The sequence below is a fragment of the Myotis brandtii genome, unplaced genomic scaffold (assembly GCF_000412655.1).
Source record: "Myotis brandtii unplaced genomic scaffold, ASM41265v1 scaffold681, whole genome shotgun sequence".
Taxonomy (NCBI): Eukaryota; Metazoa; Chordata; class Mammalia; order Chiroptera; family Vespertilionidae; genus Myotis; species Myotis brandtii.
This window is the reverse complement of record NW_005370660.1, coordinates 881,459-889,768: the sequence shown is the minus strand read 5'-3', so window position 1 is coordinate 889,768 and position 8,310 is coordinate 881,459. Positions and strand designations below refer to the sequence as shown.

The 8,310-nt window shown below is 38.7% G+C and overlaps 1 protein-coding gene across 1 annotated transcript in view; it reads right to left on the bottom strand.

Moving 5' to 3' along the window:
* SLC4A4 (solute carrier family 4 (sodium bicarbonate cotransporter), member 4) overlaps positions 1 to 2,838 on the bottom strand; it is a 311,607-nt gene extending 308,769 nt beyond the window's left edge. Inside the window, exon 1 of the mRNA XM_014529484.1 lies at positions 2,820 to 2,838. The gene's annotated coding sequence lies outside the window, so the exon portion shown is untranslated. The remainder of the gene's footprint in view (positions 1 to 2,819) is intronic.
* Positions 2,839 to 8,310: the final 5,472 nt, after the last annotated feature.

Below are 8,310 nucleotides of genomic sequence, written 5' to 3'. Positions count from 1 at the left end.
GTAGATTCCAAACTCAAAATAAAATATATAAAGAAATGTTGAACCCCCCCGTTACCAAAAGGTCACCATCAACTCAAGAACCCAAATTTGGGGGGCTTACTTTGCACTAGTGTTTGTGGATTCTCTCATATTACAGTATTCCTTTAAATATTAAGCTTCAAATAAATAAATAAATATCAAGCATCTCCTAATGAGTTGTAATCAAAATCTTACTTGTAAAATTTCACATAAGCATAATCTATTTACAAAAATTAAATTAATCTACAAATATTCAGGAAAACAGCTACATTGCTTATAGAAGGAACCATATAGAGAAGCAAAGAATACCCCTACTTCCTGTAAGAGTTCTAGCACATATTCAGTGAGCAGTTTCCCACAAAACATCTCATGTTTGGCCCTCAGTGGATAGAGGGTAGGCCCACAGACTGAAGGGTCCCAGTTTGATTCTAGTCAAGGGCACATACCTGGGTTGCTGGCAGGAGGCAACCAATCTATGTGTTAAGATTAAGAACCCATCCTCACATAGATGTTTCTCTCTGTCTCTTCCCCTCCCTTCCACTCTCTCTAAAATCAACGGAAAAATATCCTCGGATGAGGATTAACAAAAAACAAACACACCTCATGTTAGAAAGTAAGCTACTAGTAAATTACAAATGCACAATCGAAGCTGCCTTGTTCTTTCGGGCACACCTTCTTCAGATCTGAGTAGGAAAGCCTCAGGACTGATTGTAGGTAAGATGGACTTGATCACTACCTTTCCAAATTTTATGGATTGTAGTTAAATAGAGATGTACACTGGTTGTGATTGCATCATTGCATTTACTGATGTTTCTGATTATGTAAAAACATTAGATTTTTAGAGGTTATATCCTGAAGCTGATAGGCTCTCATATCTCTTTTCTTTTTTTTCTTTCAAGAAAAACGATTTTAAGTGTAATAATGTCACATGCAATAAACATTAATATTTCAAGAAAACTATTTTAAATATAATATCACATGCAATAAAAAAATAATATTTTAAGAAAAAAAAGATTTTAAATGTAATAATATTACCAAAACTGTACTCTCTTTTCCATCTAGTTTTTAGGGGAATAAAAAGCTGGATTCATTTTGTTTTGTTATTTGGAGGGGACTAAGTAAACATGTGTAAGGGACACTAGTCCATATTAAATATTAAATGTTAGAGGTATGTCACAGCTTTAGCAACATCATGAATACTTGGGATTCACTCTCCAAAAACATACATATAATACATAAAACAAACAAAAATATACATGAAAATTCTGCATACACTATCTAGAGCAGCGGTTCTCAACCTGTGGGTCGCAACCCCTTTGGGGGTCGAACAACCCTTTCACAGGGGTCGCCTAAAACCATCGGAAAACACATATGTAATTACATATTGTTTTTGTGATTAATCACTATGCTTTAATTATGTTCAATTTGTAACAATGAAATTGGGGGTCACCACAACATGAGGAACTGTATTAAAGGGTCGCGGCATTAGGAAGGTTGAGAACCACTAATCTAGGGGTTTCATCAGCCACCCGCCCCCCTTCCCCCCAAAGCTCAGCCATGGACTTAAGATTAAGAACTCATCCACACATTCAGTAGACCCCTGAAGTGTGAGCTGTCACCTCTGATTTCTACAACTTCCTGGCCTTGAAAGGAATGTGTTCATCTTATGCAAAGAAATATCAGTATTCATCAGAAATAATCACCAAAGCATTGTCTTTGCTATCTGGTGAGGTTTTCAAAGCATAAAGGGATTAGCTATTCTCAAAGAAAGGTCCTGGATCTTTTCTGTTTCAAAGGTTGAGAACCTGAGGGATGGATGCTTAGCCTTCTGAGTCCACCAGGATGACTTTATCCTGCATCTCTCCAGAGAGTTAATCAGTAGACATCCTGCTGCTGGCAACACAAACAAGCCAGGAATTGGTCTGGCTAATGTAGGTATTATCTGGTAGGCAGGCCACAATCCGCCACCAGAACCCATCTCATGAATTCTGCCACCCTCCTTGCTCAAGGCTCTCATGTCACACTTTTGCTCAAGACTTCTCTCTTCTCAAAGGCCTTTCAGATTTATCAATTTCATGGTGCAATTGTCCACTTTATACTAAATTAGCCTCTCTCATGTTCTCTAACTTTTTAATATAAATTTGTCCTCTATATATGTCACATAGCTTAACTATTTATAATACACTACTAAACAGATATATAAGTATACATATATCCTTCATTATTTCTCAGACTCCAAGGTTAAGTTAAAGTTACAAAAACTATTGTTTGAAAAATGCATTTCTTTAAATTATTAAAACTGTTTTTTGGAACGTGATTTTTTGCCACTGAGATTTGTTCTCACAGTTCCACCAGGTTTCCCAAATTCTGAATTACCAAGCAAAAAGAAACTGTACTAATAGCAGAGACTAAACTTACTGATATTTAACACTCCACTTTTAAAGAATTGTATTGCAAAATGATGAGCTGGCAGAAAAGTGAAATCTGTATAGGAACAGTGAGAAGAAAAAGTTTCCAACATCCTTGGCTACTTTTCCCATGACCCTGTGATTAAAAACCAGAACAGCATTTTTAAAGCTGGTCACCTTGGAAAGCACAGAAACCTCTAAAAATAAAAATCAACATTTCCAGACTCGGCCATAATGGTTTCCTGGTAAACAGAAAGACATGCTTGATATTCTACCCCCACATGGGGGTTGTGGCAATTAATTATTCAACATTTGGAAAGTGCTTTGGAGATAAGAAGCTAAGTGCTAAAAATCATCATCAATTTCAGCAAACCGCACTTCAAGAGAACTCACCAGGTTTATTGTTGGAAACTGAACCATTAGGACCACTCCATGCTCTCTTTTTCCATTTCATTTAGACCATTAGGCCAAACAGCCAACACCCACATGGAACCTTCCTTTCCTTCTGGGCAACTTTTGAGTTTCCTGTGAGTAAAATACTTGTCCTTAATTTTTAGAGAAAATGTAAATTCTAACAACGAGGTTTCACTGGAATGTACAGTTTTATGTTTGTTAGCTATCTTTTCTCTTCTGCCTTTTATTTAAGTAATATAAATAAATAGTAAATTTACTACAGATCTCATTTGTAAAACTGTGAGAATAAAATAAATCTAGTTTAATATATTTCTACTCTATTATCACATAAGCAAGCATATATATTCAGGTGTTCATGACTACATTACATGTATAAAATTAGATTAACAATCTAAGAATTGATTAACTTTGATTAATACTTTAAGTGAAAGTAATAAGCTATTCTACTTGAATAAAAAGGATTTAGGTTACTCAAATTTTTTCTTCTTATCTATGAGACAGTGTGGTTAGAATTTATTCACTTTAAAACTCAAAAAATGGCTCAAGATTGAAAAAATTTCTGCACAAAAGTTTAACTAAGCCCTAGACAGTGTGGCTCAGTCGGTTGGGCATCATCCTGTACACAGAAACATTGCAGGCTCGATTCCTGATAGGGGCCATGCAGGAGGCAGCCAATCCGTTTCCCTCTCACATTGATGTTTTCCTCTCTCCCTCTCCCTTTCTCTCTCTCTAAACAATCAATACAAATGTTTTTTTTAAAAGTTTAATTAAAACCCACATAAAAACCCACCCACATTCAAACTTAAAAAAAAAAAAAAGGAGAGCATTGAGTGATGTTTAAATGGAGAGCCCCTGAGAGGCTATGCTCTGTAAAGCTATCACACAGAAACCATGGCTGGTTTGAGATTAAGTATACAAGATTATAAATCACTCACACCTCTGTCCATTTTGGAAGAAAACAAATAGTTGTGTCTAAAATATTATTTTTTACTTCAGATCTCCTACAAAGTGAAAGATCATATAGACAAAGGTCAAATTTTCATGTTTTTGAGAATTAAAAACTGTATTGACATAATCTTCTTGGATATGGGACTTGTTTCCCATTACAGTAAGCTCAACACAGAGGGTTTATGTATTTTAATCCCCCAAATACACAGCTTTAAAAGTCAGCTTTGCTTTTAGAAAGGGCTTGTTATAAGATGAATTTTTGCCACTTTAAACAATACCATTTACACATCCATTAGCCAACTTTAAATCTTTTATTCATTTTCACCCCTCCAAAATATCCCCCCAAAAAATGTGTAAGTGAAAACTTAAATGTTCTCCACATTCCTAATCTCAGTAGGAAGAAAAAAAAAAACTGCTGCTGGTTGCTGAAGTGAGACAGTCTTCATGAGGTTGCTGCTCATATAACAAAAGTAATGAGAATTCTGTGTGGAACCCACAGCAGAGAGCTCAACTCAAAAATCAAAGTTAATGCCAAAACAACTGAGACAAAATTTCTCATTGCTCAGCTTCATGCTTACTATATATTCCATGTAATCTTCATCTTTTACAGAGCATTGTATAACAAATATGTAGACAAAAAGTTTTTCATGGTTCACTCCAGCATTCTCATTTCTTTAAAAGATCTTGCTAATAGCTATAAGCAATTTAAAACTGGGAGAAAAATAGATTCAAGAAAGGCTTCTTTGGAAAAAAAAATCATTCAAAAGAGGGGTCACAGCATTTCCTCTTCTACTGTGCTGGCTTTATTAGGCTATGCCAACAATGGGTTCTTGGTACAAATAGAAGAAACAGGCACACTTTATGTTTTAAAGAAGTGTTTTGTGGCATACATTCTTCTTTTTTAATAGTTTGTTGATTTTTAAAGGAAGAGGGAGAGAGAGAAACATTGATGCAAGAACACAACTTCTATGGGCTGCCTCCTGCATGTCTCCTACCGAGGATCAAGCCTGCAACCAAGGAAATGTTCCCTGACCAGGAACTGAACCTAATTGGCAACCTCCCGGTGGCCGGAATGATGCCCAACCAACTGAACCACACTAACCAAGGCTGTGGCAGACATTCTTAACTATCTCTGTTAATGTCAACAGGGCAATCAGAGAGTTTCTACAAAATAAGCAACTCAATATGATATAGTTGCCATCCCGGGGGGAAGAGGGAGCAAGCAAGTCATTTCAAATGAAATATTTCCTATCATACGAATATGGAGATAAAAATGTAGCCATGTCCCCAAGTAAATGAGAAATCAATTGGCAGGGACTGAGCCTCCATGAGAACATTACTTTGAATCAAAACCAAATTTTTAAAACACTCCAGGTGATCTGCTCTATACTATGGAATATTGAAAAGAATGATTCCAAAATGTTTAAGAAATGAAGCAATTTAATTAAGTGGCAATGTTACATTTATTGATTGTATGTTGCAATGTTTAGATCTAGAATCAGGGTGACAGGAAAGACAAAGACCCAGACTCTGAGGACCTTCTCAGCTGGACACTATCACCTGGTCCTGCACTGCCCTCATCCCACCACTTCCCAACCCTACAGCAGGGATGGGCCCCACCCTTAATTCACAAGGCCCTTATCTAAGTTACTCTGAGGGAGGCGAAGAACCAACACACACCTAAAAACGTCATTCAACCTATGTCCAAATCCTTCAAATCTCATCTGAAGTATTGACTTATTTTGCATCTTTCTTCTGGCAAAATTTAAAATGCAAAATACATATGATATTAAATCATTTCTTACTAAGATATTGTCAGATGGTTTTTCCCTTGCAAAGAAAATCAGGAAAAAAGCTGATAATGAGAGCATGAGCCTTCAAGCTCAGAGAGTATTAAAGGAATCATAAGGAAAAGGTGGGGCTGGTAAAGTCAGGTATGATCATAACTAACACCTCTACCAGACTCACGATGTGCTTCCCACTTTTTAAGCATTTCACACATATTAACTTACTTCAGCCCTAGGAATTACTAGTAAGTGAGGTAGGTGGGATGAAGAACTGAAAGCAGAGAGTTGCCCAATCATGACGCACTAAGTCTGTGGTGCTATGCAGCACTGCCCAGATCTTCCCTTCAAAACGGAGGTGCTTTCCCTACCTGGTGGGAGTGTTGGTGACTGACAATGTTTAGCTCAGTTTTGTCCAGATACCATCATAGCCAAAGAGAGCCATCTGAAACAGGGCCACACCCTTGTCTAAGGACAGCCTGCATCTCTGGACTGGGTTTGTTTTTGTTTTATTTATTTTAAAGGGAGGGAGGGAGGGAGGGAGGGAGAGAGAGAGAGAGAGAGAGAGAGAAACACTGATTTGTTGTTCCACTTATTTATGTATTCACTGGTTGATTTTTCTATGTATCCAGATCAAGGGTCGAACCTATAACCTCGGTGCATCCGGAAGATGCTGTAATCAGCTGTGATACCCAGCCAGGGCCTCGGGATTGTTGATGGATAAAAATGGCCTGGCTCCCTTACTTCAAGGTAGGGCAGCTCTGCAGCATCTCCTCAGCTCCGGAGCTCCTGCTGGGATCAGCCAGTAGAGGTCTTTACTAAAGATACTGAAATGCACTTCAACTCCTCCCTCTGCCCAGTCCAGCTTCCCTCACTCCCTCACAGGTTTTACCCCTCCGCGCCAGCCCCAATAAACTTCCTGCACAATCAGAAACTATTTTTCAGGGAACCCCACCTAACAGAGGGGTAGAGGCAGGATTCAAGCCCAAGCACAGTGAAATCCTGATAGTCAGTGCAGAGTCAGAAAACAACGCGATGGGAGTTCACTGGCCTCAACAGCTCATAGGTAAAAAGAGATCTTGGTACCAACTGAAATCTGCCCCATGACTACTGATCACACCATCCTTCTTTTTCTCCTGGGCCCTGTCAGCCATGCTCACCACCAATCCTTTCATGTCCTTCTACTTGGGCCTCTTCATTGATGGCCAATGACTACTCGAGAATGCCACTTTCCCGCCCAGGATGCTCTCTCCTGGGTCTCCTAGTACTCTAAACCTCCAAGGCACTGAAGCACCCACCAGCCACCTCAGGCTACATCACTCTAGAACCACACTCTGTCACCTGGATCCCGAAGAAGCCCTCTCATAGCCCACCCCTCTCAGTCTACCTCATGGAGTGGGCCTTCTGCTTTGTCTTATAGCCTCTTTCTCTCAATATGGCTAAGGCCTCCTCCCTGGGGCATAGTAAGGGAGTAGACAGCATTGTGCCCTACATTTCCCCAGCTCTCATCCCAGCCTCTAATCAAATCCGCATTTCCTTCTGGCCCAGTAGCTCAATTGGTTAGAGTGTCATCCCAATATGTTAAGGCTGCAAAGGTTTGATCCCCCGTCAGAGCACATACAAGGGTCAACCAAGGAATGCAGAAATAAGTGAACAGCAAATCACTTTCTCTCTTTTCTCTCCTCTCTCTCTCTCACAAAAGCAATAAATAAATGTAAAGAAATTTTAATGCATTTCCTCATATGCAACTCATGAAAATAGATACGTCGGGGATCACTGCCCATCATATAAGCAAATAGTCAGAGCCTTCATCCCTATTTAAATGCAGCTAAGACATCCTCTTTACAACATAAAGGATAAGCCAAAGAATGTAGAAAGCACAACAACATGGGAACTCTTGGTGTGGAAGTAATAGTTCCACACATCTCCTGTCCAAAGAGCATTGCTGAGTTATACAATGATAACCATGAGAGCTGTACACAGGGGAAATTGTTTTCAGTATGTTGTTAAGTTTGTGCAATTTATTTTGGGATGATGTACATCAAAACATATTTTAAGGTAATTTAAGTATGGACACTTAAGTTTCAGTTATCAGGAAATTCAATTACAGTGAATACTTCATAATGTAATGACAGTAGATAATTAGACCACTCCTGCTACTCAAACAGAGAGATTCACAATTTCCCAGAAACAGGCTCCTCAAAATATTATTGCCCCTTTCTTGATTCCATGGACTCTGCAACTCATAGTATCTGCTGCCCATACTTCAGGTGTTCACAACGTCCCATCACTGCTCCCCAAGTTCGAGGTTCCTTTGGGTCCTCTATCTTTGGATACCCGCCTTAGAATGGAATCCCTCAGTCTCTACAGAATTAAGAAGTTATTCCACCAGCTCCTGATTCAAGCAGCAACCTGCTTAATGCCTGGGCTTTATGCTCTAGCCTGTTTTTTTTCTGCTGCTCTAGTTATTATATAAAGTATACTGTGTTACTCAAGCCCATACACTAAAGTCTTTCCATCACAGAAGCTAAAAGCTATTGGTCAAACAGGAATATTAGGGCATTAGACTTTCCAAACTCTCTAATTTGTGAACATAATATTACATCTAAGAAAGTTATCCAACACAATGATTTTTAAACCAGCACACAAAACAATATACATATATTTCATTTATTTGGGAAAGCAAAGTATTTCAGATTATCCGAAATGTGCCCAGAACCAAAGGCGTTTCAATTCAG